Below are 24,772 nucleotides of genomic sequence, written 5' to 3'. Positions count from 1 at the left end.
ACCTTTGCCATGTTGAATCTCATTTCTGGTCATTGAACCCATTGGAGCAGCAGAAAACAAGCTATCTTCCATATGATAACCCTTCAGTTATTTAAAGACAGCTATTATGTCAACTCTCAATCTTCTCCTCTTCATGCTAAACATGCAGTGCCACCAACCGTTCCTTTTTGTGGTGTAGGCCTCGATTTCTAGACCTGTTCCAGCTTGTCTACATCTTTCCTAAACTGTGGTGCCCCAAACAAGATATAGGACTCCATGAAAGACTTGACCAAAGCAATCCAGGTGGGTACACTTACTATTGACAATGGGATATGATACAAATTAAGTTGTTGAAGAAAAATACAACGATAGTTAGGCCCACACAAATCTTTATTGAGGTTTATTGACTCCTTGTTTACTGATCACTGTCTGATCATGGGGCTCCCTTTTGTCTGAAATGCGGTCCATAGAAAAATGCTTCTATTGTTGTCTCTTTCAAAAGTGATTTTTGGTAGTAATTAAATGCTATCTTGCACTACAAATTCTATACTCTATCTGCAGGTTGGGGGTGGTGGGTTATGTTGTGTAATGCCTCTGGAAATTGCCACGTGGAAAAAAGCAATCCTATAGCAAGGAATTTAACAGCATGGTCACTCAGGTTTTTGTTCCTGATCTACATCTGTCTTCTTGCATTCTGCTATTCTGACTTGCAACAGGACAAACAAAATCTGTGTTCCCCATGTGTGTGTGTGTACGTGTCTGGAAGTTGCCTGACAGTTTATGGCAACCCAGTGAATTTCATACCTGCTTTTTAGGCAAGGCCTATAACACCTGGTCTTCACTGGAAATCTCTCATCCAAGGCTGATCCTGCTTAGCTTCCAAGATCAGATGGGATCTGGTGCCTTTAGGGTATTTAAGCATGTGTTCCCCATACATGAAAAAAATGTGCCATCATTGTGGGGATTATAGAAGTTGGGGAGCAGGAAATTGGAGAAGGCATGCAAGGAGCAACAAGAAAAGTAATTTGGTTGTTGCATCGGCTATTCACTTTGTACAGTTCCCACAAGGTGGTGCTATCTGTTCAGTTTTTTACTTCGTTTTAAAAGCAATGAAAAAAAGTCAAGTGGCCAAATGCTTGAAGCATGTCATCACTGCCACAGTTACCAGGAGTAGCACATCTGGATATGAAAACATAAAATATAAACATAAACAGTATACATAAAATGTGTAATGTACAATAACTGAAATTGCAGGAGCATGAAAGAGTCTGAACATAATTACGCTACTCTGAACCTTCCATATATTCAAAGACAGTCTGTATCAGTATACAAAATGGATCTTGTAGCATCTTTGAGACTAAGATGTTTGCAGCACAAGCATTAAAGACTCAGGTTAATTCACCTATGTCAGTATGTGCCTTTTTCCTTTCTTTCTTCCTTCTTCCCTTCCTTCTTGGCTTTCTCTTAGCAAAATTCTTGCAATTGCTGATCACCTCTCCCTAATCATTCTCAATAAAGATTGCATTGTTGCTACTGTCAACTTCCCTCAAATTGACTTCGACTCATGATGACCCTGTGGATAAGACATCTTCAAGATCCCCTGTCCTCAACTGCCTTGCTTAGGTCCTGTAGGCTTGGCCTGCCTGATCGAGTCTCACCACCCAGTATGTGATTATTATTTTTACTTTTTTAATGTTCAGCATTAAGCATACCTTGGCACTTTCCTCCTTGACCTTCTTCAGTAATTGTTCCAGGTCCTTGTTGGTTTCTGCTAGTAGTATGGCAATGTCAGTGAACTTAAGTTGTTTATGCGCCTTCCTCCAGTCTTCACTCCTCCTGCCTCTGTCTCTATGCCTGCTGTGTGAACAATATTTTCTGCATACAGGTTGACCTGCATTGCATTACAGCCTCTGAACATCACATCATTATATTCAAGGAAGAATCTAAACATTTCTGTGTGAGTTCTGCAAAGAAGGATGTTGTGCTCAGTGCTGCTCTGAAGTTTCCTTCATTCCTTCCCTTTCTCATCTTCCTCCTTCCTTAATGGACTGCAGAAACTAATGAGACTATCAAATTTATATTTATCATATGATTAGCTTCTGTTAGTGGGATCAGCACACTGCTTCTGGCCTCCTCAGCAGTGTTGTTGTGCATTCAAGATTCACATGGGGCAAAGCCACAGGACTTTTACATTGGCACAGAAAGGGAGATTGATGCTATCTGCTGCCACAACCACCACCTTTCCTTTTTCACTCAGAGTTGCAATCTTCACAGTGTGTAGAGAGAAAATTGATTTCCTCAGCAGCAATATAAAGCTAGGAGCTACCCCTTTTATTATGCAAAGTAGTATTTTGAAGTGGCTTGGTCCTGAAAGGGCAATTAAGACATATTAACTCTACAAAAGATCCACTTCTGGTGGAGATGAAAATTGCTAGAACTGAATTGTTGATATGGAGCAGCACAGCTGCCTACATTTGTGATCTTTGCTTGAGAATGTGACTCTGGGGGTTTTCATGTCAAGTGTCTGTATTTCAAAAGTTGCTAAATCTGAAAGTGCCTCTGCAGAAGAGCTTTTCCTAAGCAGTCCTGCACAAGACAATACTTCTAAATCAGGTTTATGTAGTGAAATGGGGAGGGGGAAAAGAGATTAGGAAATAATATTTTTCCTGTTCAGCAAGACACACTGAAATGTATGTTTCTTTTCTCTGTTTGTTCTTGTACTATTAGTATCTGACGATTGGCCATGCTGGCTTAAACTAGTGTAATTTGTACTCTAGAACATCTTGAAAATATAAGGTTGCCTACTCATCATGCAATACTCTTGTGCCAGGACAATTTAGATGGTCATTAGCAAGAAGAACATTATACATTCTTAAAGTTCTTTGTTTTGAACTGGTGCAGTCAAATTCCCAGTCCTGTGGATTTTCTACAATTGTGTGTAGGGTTCCAAATGGCTTGGGAAAATGATATATTTTTTTTTACTAGAGCCTCCAGAATCCCCCATTTTGGGGGATTCTGGGGGCTGTCATTTATAAACTTTCCAAACTACATGAAATCTGACTCCCAAACGCAAAGAGGGCAGGTAAAGATGTGTTATAATGGTGCTTGCTATGTGTATGAAGGAAAATCACATTCTACATTTACCTTACTTCTCAGGAGGAGTATCTATTCATCCTCTGCTGGAGGCATTCAGATGCTGAGATAAATTATTTATGTTTTTTATGTTCCTCAGTAAAAATTTTCCTGGAGACAAACTTACTTTGCATTCTAATTGTTTAGTAGGGAAAATAATCCAACATTTAATAGAAATGTGCCAATGTGATTCAGGTTTAGCGATGCAGGTTGGAGCCAGTGTAATGATAGATAGAACTAATGATAGAATCAATGTTTTGATTATGCTGAGAAGGTGTCTCCTGAAGAGTCAGCACATACACCGGAAAAGTGTTGCGGGAAAGAGATGACACACGCGTATTACTGTTTCAACCTTGAAAGGCAGAGACACTCCACTGTACTTACATAACTTTTCTATAGCAAAAGGGTTATCAGTTGATTTGTGAATTCTATCATCCCTGTTGTACAATTTTGTGATATCAGTAGGTTTATACTCATTCTGTAGCTTGAGACACTGATCTCCAAATGATATCAAGGCTTATCCAGAGCCAAAGGATGCCTCATCCAGGACCAATCCTGGGATTTGTAGTTTGGTTAGATCCTTCACTACTCTCTGGCAGACAATTCCAAATACCGTATGAAACTGCAAATTCCATGATTCCATAGAACTTAAAATGGTACAACTGTGTACTAAGAAAAAGATCTGCAGATCTGAAATGAAATAGCTGATCCAAAATCACTGCAATAATCAGACTCAAATGCATTGAAGAAGCAAATATGGCAAGATATTTGTAACTTTCCATCAGTTCAAAGTTGTTGCCACTCTTAGTGGATTTTCTTTTCACTTTGGATTAGTGGGGTGGCAAAATAGTCCAGACTTTAAAGGAGCCATCCAAAGTGCTGAACTCTCACCCCAAAATTCATACAGCACTTTACAGTGCTCCTTTAAAATTTGGGTAAAAAACAATCATGGAAGTCACTTGTTGGGATAACAAGGTCTGGCTCTCTGCATCCCTCCACTCTTCTGATATCAAATTGGTATCAAAAGGGATGTTATAGGCAGGTAACTGAGAGGCCATCTCCAGCACAGGAAACTAGCCATGTCATATGTAGACTTCTAGGACCATATTTGAAGATCCTGCTGGCTCAGCATGGGGGAAACCAGGGCACTTAGCCAGAGACCTGGTGCTTACACATAAACAGAAGTCCAAGATTACCTCCCTCTGTGAGTGATGCTCCTTTGTTCAGGGACATTCATGGTGATTGTCCAGCCATTTACAGACTGCCAGTTCTATTCTTCCTTCCTGGAAACTTCACCTTAATCCCCAAACTGCCCTGGACTAGGTTTTGGCCTATAACTATACCTGCTCAGGCGCAACCAATTTGGTCTTGTTTTGAGGTCAGACACTCTATCAATATCTCACCTGACTCCTCAGCAATTGCATGCCAACTCAGATCCACAGGTAAAAGCTGAGCCACTTTCCTCTCACAGAACCTTCCCCGACTGATAATGTCCAGAACCAATTGAATCCCCTTATTATTTTTCTCACTTGTGATTTGTTTTTAACTTTGATGTATTGTATGTATTTTTTTAAAACATTTCTTTTACTGTTTCATTTTATAGTTGGGAGGGAGGGTTGGGTTGGGGTTTTGTGGGGCTTGTTGTTTTTATTGTTGTATATCGTATTTTCTCTGTTGTTACCCGCCTTGATCCTCAATCGGAAGAGGCGGGATATAAATAAATATTTATTATTATTATTATTATTATTATTATTATTATTATTATTACAGAATATACAAAATTATTACAAAATATAACAAAATATTTATAGCCCAAAATAATGGGGGGTATGCAAAGTGAGCTAATATAACTTAATATAGTTTTATAATTATGAAAACGTTTCAATGTCACTGCCTTAATGTGCTATCTTAAGACATATTTAACATGCTGTTTTAAGAGTCCTTTGATTTCACTAAGGTATGTAAGAATAACAAACAGAAATATTTAATTTCTCCCTAGAAGCTGTGTTCTGTTTATTCCAAGATAAATCGTAGAAGAAAAAAAGCTATTAAACAAGTGTAGTTGTCTACTTTCAGGTAAAAGGTATTCTGGATTCTTTTTTCTGGGTGGGATAGGAACCACAGAGCCCTTACAACAGAACAGTAAGGCTTTTTAGAAGATAGTACTTTTGCCCATCCAAATTTCCAGAGCCAATAGTGAGCAAAGACACGAAAGAAATCTCTGACTGGTCAATTATGTATATCATTCTTAAATCCCAATGTTTATTGGCCAAATGGCCTACCCACCTTCAATCATCCTTTCTCTCCTCTCTGCTGACTGGAGAGATCCATGTGAATTGAAAACATTTTTCCAGGAAGTGACAAGCAGTAACTAATGTGGATTTTTGTAGTGAAATAGCTTTCTTCCGTGCAATAGTTTGGCCAAAAACAAAACAAAACACAGATTCATTTATATACCGCTTCATACTGAACTAACAGTGTCTAAGCAGTTTACAACTGTAAGCTAATTGCCCCCAACAATCTGGGTACTCATTTTAGCAACCTTGGAAGGATGCAAGCCTGAGTCAAGCTTGAGCCCTTTCACTGATCTTGAACTCGCAACCGTGTGGTTTTAAGTGAGTGGCTGCAGTACAGGCATTTAATCACTGCGCCACCAGGGCTCTGAGGGACACCAATTGTATTTTAGCCAAGAACATTAATTAGTTTCTAATCTTAGTTATCAATTTGTAATGATTACTTATTAATTTATGCACTTTTAAATTCTTTACAGATTTATATTATAATTATGGATTTAGAATATATATAATTTAGATTATAATTATTAAATATTGTAATAAAAATTAACATATCAAATATTAAAATACAACCCAACAGATAAAAGAACAGACGCTACACTAAAGTAATTATTCTAGGGAAAAATAAAAAGACACTAAGTTACCATACAGGACTGACAAATCTATTGCCTGGCATCTGAGTGCCAACAGGGAAGGAAACCAAATTAGATTCCTGGCATGTATGAAAAAAGCAACATCTATCAAAAGCTCCCAAATATCTGTTGGAAAAGACAGACTGTCCGCAGTTTTGTTGTTGTTCAAAAGAAGGCTATTAGACCTCCTTGGAGGGAACATTTAGAACAGGCAACATCCCAAAGAGGATAGTGACGAACTCAGTATGGAAGAATGTGTAGCTTATGAAGTCATGCAGTACTTGTACTTTGTAATGATTTGTAAATCTTTGGCCAGAATCTTGATGGTGTCTTATGCATACATATATTTTCATCTGTTGTCAAATGTCCACATTCAGTTCAAGTTTGCAGAAGCAAGGACTGGCATGCATTCTCCCTAGGCACATGGATGCATGCTAGGTTGTCAGTGTTGCCATCCAACACAAGGGTTGCGCAGCAAAATTGGTGCACAACTCCACATGCAGACATCTTCACCAAGGATGCATGACAGAGGTCCTACCTGCGGAGTAAAATCGATTTTGGACAGAACTAGACTACCCACATAAAGCCAACATGTGGCAACAGAACCACTATTAATGATACATACAGACGCATCCCTTTTACTAGGAGGCTTATTGTACAGGGACCCTGTCATGCCATAATTGTGTTGTCCATAAAAATGCTATTAAAACAGGATTGCTCTCTTATCTTGTGGATCTTCAGAACCATTCTGGGTTTACAGTGCTTGTTAATGTCAAACAGCATTTACACATAGCATTCCCACCAACCCTCCTCCAAGACATTATCCTCACCCCTTTGCATTGTTTCAAATAGGGAAGAATGAGGAAGGGGGTGGAGAGAGCACAAGCAAGCAGCTTCCCACCTGAGCACAGCACAGCACCAATAATAAGCCAGTTAAGCCACTTTTAGCTCTCTCTGATATACATCCAGTTCCAGAAACAGGGCCTCCCTCCACTCTTTCCTTCCGGTACAAAAAAAAATTCCCCTTTCTTCCCTTTTGTGGCAATTGATGTCTCTGAGTTTAAAAATTCCAAACCAAACCACCACAAGAGATGCCTTCAGATCTGAGGATGGAAATTCCATCCACTACAGTCCAGTGTGTGAGACTGTGTGTGTTGTGTTAACCATACGGCATTAAAGCACCATTTCATTGTAGCATTGCAGCAACAGACACTGCATGGGGGATGAATCTCTCCCAATCACCTCGGACATTTCTCCACCCAAACCACACCCACTGACCAGTCCCTGACCAACCACAAGAAGAAGAAGAAGAAGAAGAAGAAGAAGAAGAAAGGTTTTGCATGGGCAAACACTGCAACAAAAGCATTAGAGGAGATGATAACGACAACAACACTTGTTTATAATGTCCTTTCCACCAATGGGCAGAATATCAGATGTATATAATAAAAAATGAATGATAAACATAACACTGTAAAATGCTAAAATACTAACATAAGTCACGAATATATGAAAAACAAAAATAAAATCCTAATTGGATTATTTCTGTAGGTAAAAAGAACTGTTTTTACAATGGCCTCCCATGTTATAATGGCAGCGTCATGCAGGAGGTGGGAATCAAACGCATTGTTATCCTGTTATCCCAGCAGTTTATTGGCCTCATGTGATAAGTTCCTAGGGCTCTATACTTAACCTGCAAAGCAAGGGAAGCAACCAGATTACTGTCAATCCAACCACATAGCCGGCAACAAGCTAAACCAAGTTGCCTTTTGTACTGAACTGACCATACTTCTAGATCCACTTTTGTTATTGTTTGTTACTTTACATTCTCCTGTTTTCGTTTACTGTATATACTCATGTATAAGTCTAGAAATTTAGGTCAAAAAATGACCCAAAAAACCTGAGTCGCCTTATCCATGGCTCAGTGTAAGTACTGTATCTTAACTCTTATTTAAAAGGAGGAATCATCTCTTGGTGAAAGGCAAGAGTATAATCTGTCCTGGAAGCACCAACCTTCTCTATTCTCTTATCCATCCAGCGACAAGAGTGAGCACAAACATCGTGGCAAACATCCTTTTGATCATTTGCTCTATGCCTCTAAGTTTTACAATTGACATATCCACAGGTCATATCAAAATTCATAATTTTTTCACCCGAACTTGCCCTCAATTTATACATGAGGTCAACTTATAGTTGAGTATATACGGTATGTTAAACTAACTGTATCTTTCTACTGTAGCATGAGTTTCGTATCTAAATCCTCCTCAATGAAGACGGAGAAACAAGTCTTTTTTTAAACCAAATCAATCTTAATGTAGGACCTCAATGTTATATACAAACAGCTACTATGGTGTTGTTGTTTTTTTAAGGAAAACCATAGGTGGTTTTCGTGGGAGGGAGAGGTCCAATATGAGAAAGTGATGAAGTTCAAAGAAGGATGTACTTGATGGGGACCTGCAAGGTCCCTGCCAACATGGAACACATATTGCTTAGACTGACAAAGTAACAGGTGGTGTGTAAGAGGACTGAGTCCTCATTAAATATTACTGGAGTAATTCACACTGTCTCCTTGGCTTACACTGTCAGGTAATAGCTTCTCCTCTCAAGTTTAAATAATACTAAGGTCATGACCAATGTGGCAAAAAAAGAGAGAGAAACAAAGCTCAGAGCAAAGGTTGACATCCTCTTTGTCATGTATGCACAGTTGGAGAAATGTCACAGCTAGGTTAGAAAAACATGTTTTCAAGTAATAGTTGTGCATCCAAATGGACACCCAGTCCTGGCTTTTCACCCAGTCAAGACAAAAGGACACAAACCATTAATCAGTTAACTGCAGGATTCTCACCCCTGTTTGAATGCCTTCTTCAAGTTACTGCCAACCAACAATAGTAAAAATTATCCCAAAATATATAAAACTTGCAATCCCAGATAAATTTAACCAGTTTGTAACCCTTCAAATTCCAGGAAAAATATGGAGCCGTTTCAGAATTCCTCAAAAGGTAAAACACAGTCCACACTGTATATTTTTTTTTCCTTTCCAATTCTACACTATCAAGTCTCACTGAGTTCAAAGAGCATACTCTACTTAACAATTAGATTTAGGCTTGTGGCCCCAGATGATGTATGCTTTATAGCACAGGTCTCAGCCTAAGTCTTGTGCCTTTTCTCTTTGTACATTTGAAGAGGCCAAGAGAGATGGTGGATCCATGCTGGTCAAACTCTCCATTCTGATCCTGCCTTTATGACCATAACAGTCCAGCTGAGGCTTCCTCACCATTCCCACCACCTTGATATGCAGAAAGGATATTACTAGTATAGTATACCTCTGGAGAAGATTTCACATTTTCTAGTCATTTGTTTTTCCAAAGATGTTTCCCTAGTGAGCCCAATGATTGAAATCAGTCGTTTTCGTGTTGTTTCAAACTACTGAGCCACCTAACAGAAAAAGTATGGACTGATCCTAGTGATATCTGTGTGTGCGCATGCATGTGTGTATGTGTTTCACAGAGACACAGTGGAAGAGTTGGAACTGTAGTTATGAGGAAAAGGCAAAATGAGGACAATGCACCCCCCATTAAGAAGTCTTCCCTTCCATAAAATTTTCCTTCAGTGCCCAAATATCTAGCATTGCAGTGATTTAAATCTTCACTTGAGCATTTTGAATTACAGTTTAGGCAGGCAATGTGACTGAAGGAATGACAGCAAAGTAAAACAAAGAGTCCTAAGAGTAAATGATTTTCAATGTTTCACTCTCTGCAATGCTACAGATTTGGGGACTGAAGGAAATTTTCATTTGGGGCCAGAATTCATACTGAAAGAGCAATGTCCTCATTCCCCTGCACCACATAACTGTATCCCTGGTTATACTCCATGAAAGAGAAAGGGCAGCTGAGTTTTGCAGATAGTTGCAAGATATACTGTATATTGCAATGCATACTCAAGTTTAACTTCAGCCATGGAAAAAATGGTGGGGGCTGCAACCTGAGGACAACATGAAGGTCTTGGGTGCCTTTGCAAGCCCTTATCATTTTGACTCCAGTGGTGCTCACATTTGGTTCTGTCTACAACCATATCTGTAATGCAGACTTCAATAGGTTTTGACCAAGGTAAGGTGGACCTCAACAGAAGAAAGATTCCTCACCTCTGGGATAAAGAACTAAGGGGTTAGTGAAAGCTTTCAAGGAAAAGACGCAGTTTAAGGATTTTAAAGCAAAGAGGTGACAATATTGTGAGATTGAGTTCAGGACTACAAGGGAGAAGGAAACAAGTTATTCAAGGGGGTGTTTGAGAAGATGCAAATGTAAGGGTTGGAGAAAACATGGATGAGGATGAACAGATCATTAAAACTGGTATAAAAGCAGTTCTAACGAGCCCAGCAAATCAGTTTTTAAAGAATTTTAATTGCCTCAAAGGGCATATTCTTCAATTGGGGAGTATGTTTTTGAAAAAGCTGAATAGGCTAAAGCCAAGTCCCAAACACAGCAGACACACTGAAGTAAACAGAACTTGATAGTTGCTAGTTACATAAGTTGCATTTATTACAATGCATCTACTGTAGGTAGGACTAACACTTGATTTATCACATCATAAGTATTTCTAAAAACAGCAGGCAAAACCTTAAAAGACATGTAACTGCCCTTCTCTCTGACTCTCAGGAGGGAAGGCCTCTCCTACGATGGTCTTGTTTTCTGATTGAAACATCCATAATCTAAAAACAAAGTATTTGTCCTCTTGAAAAACGATCAATTTAAATCATAGCCAAATTCATGCAGATTACATCAATGAATGAATCACTGAATCCATTGATTAATAGACTAAGACTACTTCTAATCGGATGATGGCCTTAAGGCTGCAGGATTAGCCCCCTTCTTCTCCTCCTTATCAAATTTAATTAACTCTATGCTATCCTTCCCCTCTATTTTTAGCTTCCCCTGACCTAGCTACATTGTTGTTCAGTGTGGCAGAATGCTTTGATAAAAGTAATTCAATCAGATGCGCAATTACACCATGTAATCCATAAAGTAACATCATATGCAAGAGCCAAGAGAAGGTTCTGGGACAGATTGGCACTTTAGAAGACAGATTCTTAATCTGTTTAAAACCAATGCTGGCAAATTTGAATACATTTATGGGTGTAGAGGATGGCATTATGGTAAACTGGCTTTCTTTGTCATTTTAGGCTGTTTTCTGCATTAAGGCATTTGAAATGCAGAACACGGCAGTGGAAAGGCCGAGAGGGGGGTGTGGAAAGAGAGAAGGGAGGAAGCATCTATCTGCCGAGAAAGGTGCCGGTTCAAAAATAGTTCCTCCTTAGCTAACACATCTGATCTCCAAGTGCCCTATCGGCTTGCTGTTGCTGACAAAAGCAAGTTTGCTATTTTGGGCATTGCAGAACCAACCTTAGCTCCAAGAGGATGAGATGTAGCTCATCCATGCTTTGAGTTCAGCACAAGTCTCAGGAATGCAAGCTAGGTTTTCGTGGAGAGCTTCACTCGCCATAAGAGAGGCAGAATTTCAGCCACAGTTTCATTTGCTGGGTCTTCAATTGAGTTCAGGTTCACCTTCAGAACTAACACTTGCTACCCATTATTATTATTATTATTATTATTATTATTATTATGCTTTATTTATATAGCGCTGTAGATTTACACAGTACCATATATACAAACAATAAAATAGATAAAGTAAACCTGCCCATGGTGTACAATCTAAGAAATAATAGCATAATACATATAAATAATACATAACAATACAGGAAAGAGTACAATGAAGTAAAACAGGCAACAAATTAAAAATGTCAAATAACAAATAATAGTCACGCAATGCCTGGGAACAATTCTCTGAACAGGATGGTCTTCAACTCAGTTCTGAAACTGGTTAAAGAAGTGATGAGCCATGTTTGTGGGGGGAGGAGGTTCCAGGAGTGAGGGGCAGCAAATGAGAAGGGACGAATCCAGGACGGAGCAGTGAAAATCCTAGGCTGAGACAGCAGACCTTGATGGAGGGCACAAGTGGGAAGGTGAGGAGAAAGAAGGTCTGAGAAATAAGGAGGGCCAGCCCATGCAGGGCTTTAAAAGTCAACAGCAGCAGCTTATACTGAATATGGAAGGGGAAGGGGAGCCAGTGAAAGGATGTTAATAGAGGAGAAACATGGTCACAGTGGCAAGCGGATGTAATAATGCGTGCAGCTGAATGCTGGACAGAAATTAAAGGATGGAGGTGAGAGCGAGGAAGCCCTGCCAGAAGGAGGTTACAATAATCTAATCGTGAGACGACTAGAGCGCAATACCAGGGGCACAATACTAGGCAAGTGTGATGTGAGTGAATGTGTTAACAACTACCACTATTTAAAACATCTATTATTATTGGGTGTTTAAAGGGCAAGCGTCCACAAAAAGGCTCACCAAAACTGAAAGCATATGGAGAAGGAAGGACAAGAGTGAAGGAAAGGAAGATTTTTTTTAAAAAAATCTTATTAACAGAGGTCAGGGATGGCTGATAGTTCCCACATCAGCAGGGCAGTGCTAGAAGATGGCCACATAGTCCGAAAAACCCACAAAAACTATACTCTGTCTTTATTTAAGATGTTGAAAGAGCTATCCAAGGTGCTGAACTTATTTTTGTGCTTAAGATCCAGCACACCCAACAGCTTTAAAGTTCAAGCCAAAACTTGTAGTGGATTCACTGCCTTATTGAAGTGGAAGCCATCAGCTGTAGCTGACAGGATTGCGAAGTTTCAAGGTAGGACACTAATTTACACTGTGTCAGGCAGATCATTGGTCCATCTTGCTCAGTGCCATCTACTCTGGGCCTCAGCTCAGCTCCTCTAGGCTTCCATTAGAGAACTTACCCAGTCCAACTGAAGATTTCCTCAGAAACATCTATGATTCTATGATCTACTCACAAAGCATACAACACACCACTTAGCTACATGGCCCCTCCTGTGGTTCAGAGTCTGAGATGCAAAGGGTGGACCTGGGAATGAAGGATGATGCATAAGTGATCAGGGAATGGAGACCAACAGGACAGGAGTGGAGGTCAATGGTGCCAAGCAGGAGCATATGTGGCACCCAGCCACTAGAAAAGTGTGGGGATAGAACAGAAATTCATCATAGTTGTTTGTGAGTTTTTCGGGCTATGTGGCCATGTTCCAGAAAAGTTTCTTCCTGACGTTTTGCCAGCATCTGTGTCTGGCATCTTCAGAGAATGCTTTGCCTGGAAAAATTGGGTGTATATATACTGTGTGAGAAATTCATCAGTTTCCTAACTGGGATTGAATTTGGAGTTCCCAGCCCCTTGAGAAACTTAGATGGGGGAAAATGACTTGTCAAAAGTCACTGCAAATTGTGGGAACTTGTTTCCAGAACAACATAAACCATGCAGTTTCTGAGAACTGTGCAAGAGTATGAGAAAACTGCTCATCTTTGCAGTCAAAACCTACACTGTCTTTTTTACCAAAAAAATAAAACTGCACAGCTTCCTGAGAAAGAAAGAAAAAATTTCACTTGCTTTCATTGTTTTTCGCTATATTTTGGGGGGAAATTCAGAAAAATGCACTTATTTTTGCACACTATACACTACACTGCACAAATGCACACAGTTAAAACATATTGGTGAAGCTTTCCACATTATGGCTACAACCTTTGACAGTTTGAAAGTTGTGCAACCCAAATGTTACACAGCAAGCAAAGAAATTTGGGCTGACTGAAGCTGCTGCCACATGTGATTTTGTTGTGCAACACTACATATGTTGTAGTCATTTTTGTTGTGCAATATTTTTCTTATGCAACATTGTGGTTTTCTATGTAAAAAAGAGCAGTGTTAAAAAACAAAAATGTCGCTCAACAAAAATGTTGCACAAAATCGGCAACGTTGCACAAAAAAATCCCACATGGCTATTTGTCATGCATCATTGCTGTTTTTGCACATAAAAACATTACACAAATAAAAAGCAATCTTGCACAAAACACACACGTGGCTGCCTTAAAGCTGTTCTTTCTATATCAAAAGCTATACTGTACAGTTTTCAGGAAAGGCTGTGCAGTTCCAGGAGCAGATGTGTAGCTTCTGGAAAACTGTTCAGTTTTCTGAGGAAGCTGCACAGCTTTTGTAGAAAAGCTGTGCCATTTTCTTTCACTGAGAGGAAGGGAATTCTCCAGTGTCTCAAAGCTATGGGACAAAAAACTACCTCATTGTTCTCAACATCTGTCAGGACTTGGAAAAATTGAAATTTACCATCCCAAAACAGTGTCAAAAGCCAGAATAGTGTAGAGGTTTGAGCTTTGGACTAGGACTCTGGAGACCAGGATTCAAATCACCACAGAAAACAAATCTATGCAAAATCCCATGTGCAGATTTTTCACAAACTCAGTTCTGAACTCTAAATAGTTTGTGGGAAGAAAAATGGCTAAATTATTCATAATTTCCCATGAGAATGAAATTTATGAAGACTAACATCCCTAGTTTTTAAAACATTAATTCATTCATATATATATATATATATACACATATATATAATTAAAATTCGTACAATGAATATTATGCAATACATAAATCTATATTTAGATAAACCATTCATTAATTCTTATTACTTGTTGCAATGATAGGAAAGTAACTCATGTTACTTGTTGCATTGCTAGTCACTCTTTAACTACTTTTTTGACAAAAAGAATTGATGAGGAAATAGAATAAATCTAGTTTTGTCCAGAATGCCTCCCAAACCCCCTCGAATTGTAACTTTTTAAAGTAATGAGAAACATAATTATGAAAAAACCCTTTGTTCCACTCATTTTTCTGCTTTTGAAATTGACTTTGGTTACCTCCTTATTGCAAAGAAAAGTAACTCATTTCAGATACCACTACTTGCAATGCAGTACTTCTAGAACCCTTCACTTATGTATGTTAAGTTGAAGAAAACACTGCATCCGAGAATAGAAATCAAGGCAATATCTACCCCTGAGTAAGTTTTCCTCATCAGGAATTCTGCTGGGCTTTGACCCACCTATGGTTATGTTCAGGAAGCAAACTTCCTGGCTTGCATGTATCACATCTCTTATTTAAAACTCTATTTATTCTGCTTTTCTTCCCCATTCCCATGGATTCACTATGAGAGTTTAGATGGAAGTAATATGTGAGAGTGAGAAAATACCTAGGGGCTCACATGAGCAGAGAGGCCTGCTTCTTCATACTTCTGGGCTCACAGTTGTGTTAGGCAATGCCCTCTCCCACTCTCGCCCAAGTGGTAACCTTCATGCCAAAAGGAAAGTGGAGCTCCTCTAGAATTCATCCTGTCTTAAATGAGGATGTCTTTCTATTTGGAAGACAGTGTTCAGCAGCTTGGAAAGCTCTCTTAAAGTTTAGAGTAAAATCTGGAACAAATTCACCACCCCATTGATATGGTAGCCATCACTCCCCAAGGCTGAGAGGCCTGATTCAATTTGAAGGCTGTCATTGCTAAATCTTCTCCAAAGCCAACAGTTTGGGAGATACCATTTCCTATGGCCTAATTTATCAAAAACACCTGTTTGCTTTACCTGTGTATGTAAGTGTGTTGTTTTTAATGTTAAGTCTGGGTGAGAGGTGACCTCAGAGGTATATTTTTAGCTTCTTGGCATGCAAGCCAGGTGAAGTGAAACAAACAAATATGGAACTCTTTTTACAGGGCATATACATTGCTCAGGTGTAGATTTTATTTCTTTTAAAAAAAACCTGTCTGTGCTAATATCTATCAAGGGAGGCCCTGTCTGAGTGAAAAATGTACTACAAGAGGAAGGCGGGATACAGTAGTCTGAAAACCACTGAATTCTCCAGTGTACATAATAGGGTAAGAATAAAATGTCAGTTGATAAAACTGGGACAATGTTAAAGAGAATGAATGATTATACCCTTAATTTGGTACAGCTCTTGACATAAACAGGGCAGAGATCCCTGCAGCCAGAAGTTTCTCTCTCTCTCTCTCCCATTTCCCCTATAATTTTCTTACCATTCTCCTTTTTACTCAAAGAAGGAAGACAATCAAGCAAAGGCTTCTTTCATTTCAGTACTGAAAGGTGATGTGCCACAGTGTATGAAATCTGACAGCATTTTCCAGTTCACATATTATATGACACTTGGCATCTCAAGAGATTTACTATTAGCAACAAAGCAATAGGACGTAGACCACAAACTTGAGATATGGAAATTTGGAAAATTGGGGGCAAAATTTACATTCAAGTCAAACATGTTGAAATTTTAAATTTTGAATATCAGCAAAATGTCTTTTAGCATTAGCTCCAGCACACAGTAAGGATGGCTGCTGTCAAGAGAACATCTCTTTCCCTAAGAAATCCATCCTGCTTCCATTTTCTCTTTTTCAAGCATAGCATATGCCTACTAGCAGGTGCTAATCAGTTCAAAGTATAAAACAACTGAATCTAATGGCAGCTGTCGGAGGAAATGACATGTAAGTCAATTTTTCCAAAGAGGTGTCTTTTTACTTATGTGACTTGTTAAATAAATGTGAATGAAGAGGAGTTGAAGAGGAGCCAGATACATGACAAGGTTGCATAAGATGAGTGCATAAAACTGGCAAATCAGTGAACATATGTAATAATAGAAGAAATTTATTGCCAAGTGCTTGTTGTCCTTTTTCTGTGTCTTCAAGTCAATTCCGACCTGGGGCAACCCTATCCTAGGGTTTTCTTGAAAAGATTTGTTCAGAGCTGGTCCGCCATTGCATTCACCCCTAAGGCTGTGACTTGCCCAGTGTCACTCAGTAGGAGTTACATAGCTGAGCAGGGATTTGAACTCTGGTCTCTCAGAGTCCTAGTCCAACACTGAAACCACTATACCATGTTGGCTCTTTGTTTATTTAAAGTGCAAACATGTGTTGAAATATAATCTGTGCTTGAAAAGGTGACCTCATGTTTACACTGTCATCCGTTCACCTGTTTGTAATGCATTTTTTTACAAGAAATCTAAGTGTGTCACATTTAAGATGGTCATTCAAGGTGACCATGACAGCCAGTGCTTTCCATGTTAACAGGGATGGTGAATCCATGCCAGGTTTTGATCTGAACTTTGAAATGAGCTAGCCAACATGCTGAAGACTATCCCCAAAATACAATGAATTTGTTCAAGATTTTGGTTCAAATTTTATTGTCCAGCATTCTGAACTCTATTTCCTAATTAGTTTCAGCACCCTGGAGAACACCTTGATTTAAAATCTGAAGTCCATTGAGCACTCCATTGACAGTGAAGCCACCAGTCACCAATTAAGGTAGAGAGTACAGTGGGTGCAACATTTCATAGTCATTTTTAATTGGGTTCTTATTGTCAACTGATCAGTGGTTGAAGAACCAACAACAACTGCTCTCACTGGGAAGCAGTTGGGAATACCCTTCTCTCCATCTTCCTACAAAGCTTCATGGCAAATAGCATCACTTAGGCAAATGCTCATTCCCTATCACCACTTCTCACTCTGCCCAGTGGTAATACGGTAAGCATATGAATGCTGTCAGTCTTTTAATAACAGAAGGTGGGTTTATTTAGAACAGCCTTCGACCAGTTTAATGGCTATTTTTCTGGACTGAACTCACAAAACATAGCAGAGGCAGGCAACTGTGTGAGGATCAACTTTCCACCCCCATCCTGATTCCTCATGCACTGCGTGCACACATACACACAAACCAAGCATGCAATATGCCATTTTTCTATCTCTGCTTCTTCTCCAAAAGTTATGACTGTAAGTTATATTTTGTATCATTTCTGGCTGCTGTTATGTAAAATACATAGAGTGAAAAGAAATGGAGCTGAATGGTTCAGGGTGCTGGAGAGCAAAAAACAGCTTCATTTATACACCACTTCATACCGAACTAGCAGTGTCTAAGCAGTTTACAACTGTAAGCTCATTCCCCCAACAATTTGGGTACTCATTTTAGTGACCTCTTTGGAAGGATGCAAGCCTGAGTCGAGCTTGAGTCCTTTTGCTGATATTGAACTCACAACCTTATGGTTTTGAGAGAGTGGCTGCAGTACAGAAATTTAACCACTCTGCCACCAGGGCTCCTGGTTTTTTGCATGCTTGTAAGCATGCAGTTTTTTTCCATGATTGTAAGCATCTCAGGGTTTTTGCATGTGATCTTGTGGTGATTCCCTCACCCACCCCCCAATATTTCTTTTAAAAATACTGAAGGTTTTATGAGGCTGGATGGGTGGGTCTGTGGGAGAACATGGAGTCTGTGGTCTGAACTTTTTCCATGACTGCTGTTCTGGACTTCAAAAGTGGTAAATGATTAACATGAAAAGTGGAAAGTATGCATGTACATCACAGCACTAACCCACATTTTCAACCCACTCTTAGGAACTCTAGCTTGATGCAAATTGACAAGCATAAGGCAAAGCACTAGATACAGACTGACAAGCATAAGGAAAAGACCTTTCAAATTTCTACAGAGAGAGATCTGGAGGAACACACGGATTTCACCGTGTCTTGGATTTCACTTCCCCAACAGCACTCCCTCATTCACAGATACTTACATACACCTCTGTCCCTCCTTGGACATTCCTCCATATTCATTGGCTTGCTTATAAGTGTCTGTCTACAAAGGGATCTTGTAGCATCTTTGAGACTAACTAAAAAAAAGAACTTGGTAGCATGAGTTTTCGTAGACTTGAGACTTCTTTCTCAGATGCATGTTACATGTACGCATCTCAGAAAGTAGGCTCAGGTCTACTAAAGCTCATGCTACCAACTTCTTTCTTTCATTTAGTCTCAAAGGTGCTACAGGATTCCTTTGCATATTGATTTTCCAGACTAACACAGCTATGTCTTTGAATTTTAATTGTCTGGTTTTCCCAGGATCCCTTGTCATGATATGCACATTCTTTGTGGTTCAACCACAGCAGGTTAACACACAGCATACCCTCCAACTGTATGATTTAGCAGGGACAATCCCCATTAATCCTCTTTTCTCCCCCTTTTTAGTTGCTTCTAAGGTATCCCCCACTTCAATTGCTGCAAAAGTAATTGGCATTCAATTAACACAGTGGGGGGGGGGAAGAGAAGAGAGGCAGAAACTCACTCCTCACAGTAGACTCACACAAAAGCAAGCTACTGCCTCTCCTAGCTTGTGTTCTTCCTCAATAATGTTTTTACCATAATGACAAGACTGATATTGCTTGGCTACAAGTGTCCTGGTTTTCACCTGTGAAATGTCGGAGACTATGGTGCAGCCATGGAGGAAAGATTTTTTTAAAATAACCCAGCACATTACGAAGATGAGATTTACAGTGTGCAGCTTCCCATGCTGAACAAATTGTGCTAGGCTGGATCCAGGTGTCCTCAAAATGTCTTTTCCAACTGTGTCTGAGATTGCTAATTATAAGATCTATATGGATGGGCATCCTATCTATATGTTGCCTAAAGTGCACCTAACCAGAGCATTTGCATTTGCTATTAATCTTGGCAAGAAGATTAAATATAATAGAGACTAGAAAGGAGAAGATGTTTTAGCAAAACAAAAAAAAAAAATACTCACAGATCCTCAATAAGAAATAGTGTCCAGACACATTGCTGGGGAAAAATGGTTAGTTTCTGCAAGATTCTCAGCAATTTTTAAAAAGTCATTTATTATACATGTACCATTGGCACTAAAAAAATCTTTTATATAAAATACAGTGTTCTTGTGGAACAATTTAGGTTTTCAACAAACTACAAGAGCTTTTTTGTACCAAAAATCAGTTTTTCCTGAGGCCCTCCACATTTTCTACACAAATGTTTTTATGGAGAAAAAAGTCCAGAAGTGCAAAACAGACAAAAACTGTGTAAAAATTCTCATTACCTCACACATGATTTTTGAAATTATTTTGCTTGCATTTGGGAACAAAATAAGTTTCTTCCAACTCCTTACCTCCTTCACCTTCCCTAGGGATGTGTTTTGAGAAGAAGCTGGTAGTTTTCAAGGAAAGAGGTCAGACAAGCTTGGGTTAAAGAGCCAGAGGTGATACAAACTCTCAAAATGTATTTAGGTTGCCTCTATAAATCCTAACAGGGTAGCAATTTGTTGTTGTTGTTGTTGTTGTTAGGTGTCTTCAAGTCGGCTTTGACTTATGACAACCCTATTCTAAGGTTTTCATAGCAGGATTTGTTCTGAGGAGGTTTGTCTTTGACTTCCTTTAAGGTTGAGAGTATGTGACTTGCTCAGGGTCCCAAGTAGTTTTCAATGGCTGAGCAAGGATTCAAATCCCAGTCTCCCAGAGATCTAATTCAGCATTCAAACCACTGCACCATGCTGGTCTGTGCGAATATTATATCAAATGACTTTTAAATCTTCAAAGATACCTGATTTCCAATAATTCCTGATTCAAAGGAAACACAGGCCTGTTACAGACTGCCAAAATAAAGCTGCTTCGGGTCTCTTTGGAGGTATGCTATTTAAATGATGCATGGATCCTAAGAGTCTGGAGGTCACGCCAAAGCCACACTCCATTCCTAAGCACTGGAGTGCAGCTTTGGTGCAGCTTCCGGATTCTTAGGATGCATGCATCATTTAAACAGCATACCTCCAAAGAGACCCAAAGCAGCTTTATTTTGGCAGTCTGTAACAGGCCACACACAGAGTAAAAGCTGCACTGGTGTTCTCATCACTTGCAAGGATCAGGGTACAGTCCAGGGAGTGATATTAATGGGATACAGTTAAACAGATAGGACACTCCATATAAAGGCAATGTAAAAGTGGAGAGAGTTGAAACAAGTGAAGGTGGTTCTTAAACATGGTTGGGATCAAATGAGGTACATTGCAGGACCAACAAAGATTACTGGCCTGCTTCATTTGCTCTTATCAGTGGCTTGGAATAGACACTTCCCTTTCTATTGAAGGGAATTACTTGGGATAGTATGCACCAAAATCTCAGAGCCCATTAACTTAAGCACTGAAAGGACCGAGTTAGGCAGCCAGTGCAAAGCTTATGGGTTGACACAGAATGGTAAAACAGCAACAACAACTCAACAGAAGCCTAGCCTTCTGCCTTCGCCTGGTCAGTGCTCTTCCCGCTGCACTTCAGATCTCATTTTAATCCACGTTGAAGGTCCCAGCAAGCAATATAAGGCAGCTTCAATCTGACAATGTTCAGTGTATGTGTCAATTTGGGCATGGGTCTTCCATGTCAATGGAGTGGTGAATCCACTCATTGTTTTAATCTGAACTTTATGGAAGCTATCCAAGGAGCCAAATCTATTTCAGGGATAGGATTCAGCACCTGGATAGTGCCTTTAAAGTTTCCATTAAAACTGAGGGTTCATTGACTGTCACACAGAGATGGGGTTACAAACCACCACTGTCTGTCTGCATTTTATGCATCATAAGGATGGCAGTCTCTATGACCCAGGCTAAATTATGCCCAACCCTGAAACAGGGTTGTGCTTAATGGCAGCTTGTGAGGTCCAATATCAGTGGAGTAGTGAATTCACTCTAGGCTTGAGTTCAAAATTTGAATGCACTATCCAAGATGCTGAACCTTTTTGAGGATGGGCTTCTTTTAAAAAATCATCTTTAAAGTTCAGAGCAGATATCCCTCTGACATCAGAATCACCAGCCTACACTGGTTTCGAATGATCACTTGGAATTAATTGTATTTTACCATTCTGGAGTGCTCCAGTGGTATTTCTAATTTGTTTACATAAGAGTTCTATGGCTACCATGAGCTGCTAAGAAGACAAATGAATGGTTATTAAGAAAAAAGAATCCTGAACTCGAATTAAAAGCAAAAGCAAATAAATTGAAGCTGTCATACTTTGGATCTATCAAGGGATAATGACACTTGCTGAAAAGGACAATAATGTAAAGTGGAATGCAGTAGAAAAAGAGGAAGACCACTTTACAGGTGGATAGACTCAGCCAAAGATATCACAACCCCAAGTTTGCAAAACCTGAACAGGGCAGCTGATGACTGGTAAGTTTGTTTCATATTATAGAATTATAGAGTTTGAAGAGATCACAAGGGCCATCCCCCTGCCATGCAAGAATACACAGTCATCTGACAGATGGCCATCCAGCCTCTGCTTAAAGACCTCCAAAAAAGGAGACTCCACCATTCTCTGAGGCAGCATGTTCCACTATCAAACAGCTCTTATGACTAGGAAATTCTTCCTAATGTTGAGGTGGAATCTCTCTTCCTGTACCTTGAATCCATTACTCTGTGTCCTAATCTTTAGAGTAGCAGAAAACAAGCTTCCTCCGTCTTCAGTTTGACATCCTTTCAAATATTTAAACATGGCTATCCTATCACCCCTTAACCTTCTTTTCTCCAGCCTGAATATACCCAGCTCCCTGAACCACTTCTCATAGGGCAAGGTTTCCAGACCTTTTACCATTTTGGTTGCTCTCCTCTGGAGACCTTGCCTCTGGCAAGACCCTTTCTTTACAGTTGCCATACGTGTAAAGTGCCATGTAAAGTGATGGTGCTGTATAAATAAATTATGACGATGACAACGATGATGATGATGATGACTACGATGACAATGACTGCAGCTTTTGGGGGTCTCTCATTCATAGGGTCACCATAAGTCAAAATCAATTTGGCAGCAAATAACAGCAACAACAAAGTGTCTTCTGCTTTTATTTTTGCTTTCCCTATATCTACAACCTTCTTTAAGTGTTGTAGCAGGAGAACTGTGAGAAAAACAATATTCCTGAAGATTAAAACTGGAAAGGACTCTTTGCCTTTTCCGATACGACATTGTCACAAAGGGCACTGACAATTCAAATAATTCTGACAATTTGACAGCTTGCCTAGGACATGGTGCCATGAATTAATCTGTCTTGGCAATGGGCTCCCTGTGAATATTTAAATAGGCTGGTAGTCAACACTAGAACTCTGAAATGTAATATATTTTGGCAGTCAGAGAGCAGCGATAAACCTGAGAGCCAAATTACAGTATAAGCATCAGTTTTACCTTTCTCAGTCTCAGCAACAACAACAAAAAAACCATTGCCTGCATCAAGGGAATATTTTAAAATAAAACTTCTACATTACCTTTCAGTCAATAGCTTTAATTTGTTACAACATAGATTCTGATGCTTCTTTTCAAATACAGCTTAATGCAAGTGAGTGACAGCTGTTTTATCAAAGACAGACATTTTCAAACTAGATTCTACAGAACCCCAGGGTTCATGAGAATTTTATCTGGAGTTCTCTGGTGAGAATATCAGTGGTAGAAGGGAAGCATTGCTTGAAAGACAGCTTGTCCAACACTACATATGTTGTCCAGCAGTGTAGAAGCTGCTGCCTATGGTCTAATGCTGGCCATGAACACCAAGAGGACTGATTGCAGTCCCTTTGGTGCTCCAACTTCTCCTTTCTTTCATACCTTCTGATGATGCGTAGAGCTTCTACACACAAGGAAGTAGCAACAGCCCAGTGTATGTAGTTGCCATCATGGTCAATCCGAGGCCAGTACAGGCCTTAATGCTCTGAACTGGCCCCAAATTAAGTGGCCAGTGTAGATGTGCCATAAATCTCCAGTTCTCCAGGTTAAAAATATCGAACCCCTTCAACTTTTCCTCATGAGGCTTGGTTTCAAGACCCTTCATCACCTTTGTCACCATCTTCTGGATAAATTCCAACTTGTTGATGTCCTTTACATACCTCCATCATTTCACAGATGGAAACTAGGACACATCAAGCCAAGCAACAGCAGAATGTGGTAAAGATGGCAAAGGTTAATAATGAGGAGAAACACACAAGCTAGGAGAGGCCGTAGCATTTTGCTTTTACTTGCACCTACTGGGAAGGGAACAATTCACATTACTGTACTTTGCTATATGGCCAACACAGCCCCCCCTGGATATACATCCTACGTTTTGTAATGGATGGATGTTTCACTAGCATTACAGAGCTTTGCCTTTTACCAGTGGCTTCACCTTCAAACTTGGACATCTCTCTATGTCCTCAAGAATCAAATCCAACCATGAAAATTCAAATGCCCAGGGCAGTTCATAAATGGGAGCTTAAGAGCTGCAGCAGAACTAGATGGAGAAAGGGAGAGGCCTGGAGAGGGATTAAGATTAGCATTGCTTATGCACTTACGTAATGTTTGGCCTCGATTTGACTTCAGAGCATGCCGATGCATTATTCACAATGCAGGGCTACAGCAATCACTGTGAGCATCATCAAGGCCATGATAACATTTACAATAATTGCAAAAATCAATTACTCCTACATCCACCCACCCCGCCTCCAAGATCTGTTATGCTTCAGAAGGGAACACAAATAATTATTGCTAGACTAGCAAAGAGCCAGGATTTGGCTTTTATAGCTATTACTAATCTTTTCTTTGCTCTTTTAAGGGTTGTGCAGATGTTGGGGAGCAGACAGAGAGCACTGCAGTTGAAGTTGTTCCACTGTGTATCTATAGATATAGATACGATATCTTCTCTGAGTGCATACATACTACATAATTACATCCATTTTGTACTGGTTTAATTGTTCTGGCACAGTCGTATAGAATCCTGGGATTTATAGTTCTGTGAGATACTTAGAATTTTCTACCAGAAAACCTTAATGCTGTAGTAAAAGGCCAATGCAATTTTAGGCTGCATCAATAAAAGTATAGTGTCTAGATCAAGAGAAGTAATAGTGCCACTGTATTCTGCTTTGGTCAGGCCCCACCTAGAATATTGTGTCCAGTACTGGGCGCCACAATTCAGAAAGGACATTGAGAAACTGGAGCGTGTCCAAAGGAGGGCGACAAAAATGGTG

This window comes from Sceloporus occidentalis, unplaced genomic scaffold (genome assembly GCF_023333645.1).
Source record: "Sceloporus occidentalis isolate IW3139 unplaced genomic scaffold, rSceOcc1.0.p SCAF_2, whole genome shotgun sequence".
In the NCBI taxonomy this organism is placed as follows: Eukaryota; Metazoa; Chordata; class Lepidosauria; order Squamata; family Phrynosomatidae; genus Sceloporus; species Sceloporus occidentalis.
The sequence above is the reverse complement of the archived record's forward strand: the minus strand, read 5'-3'. Positions refer to the sequence as shown.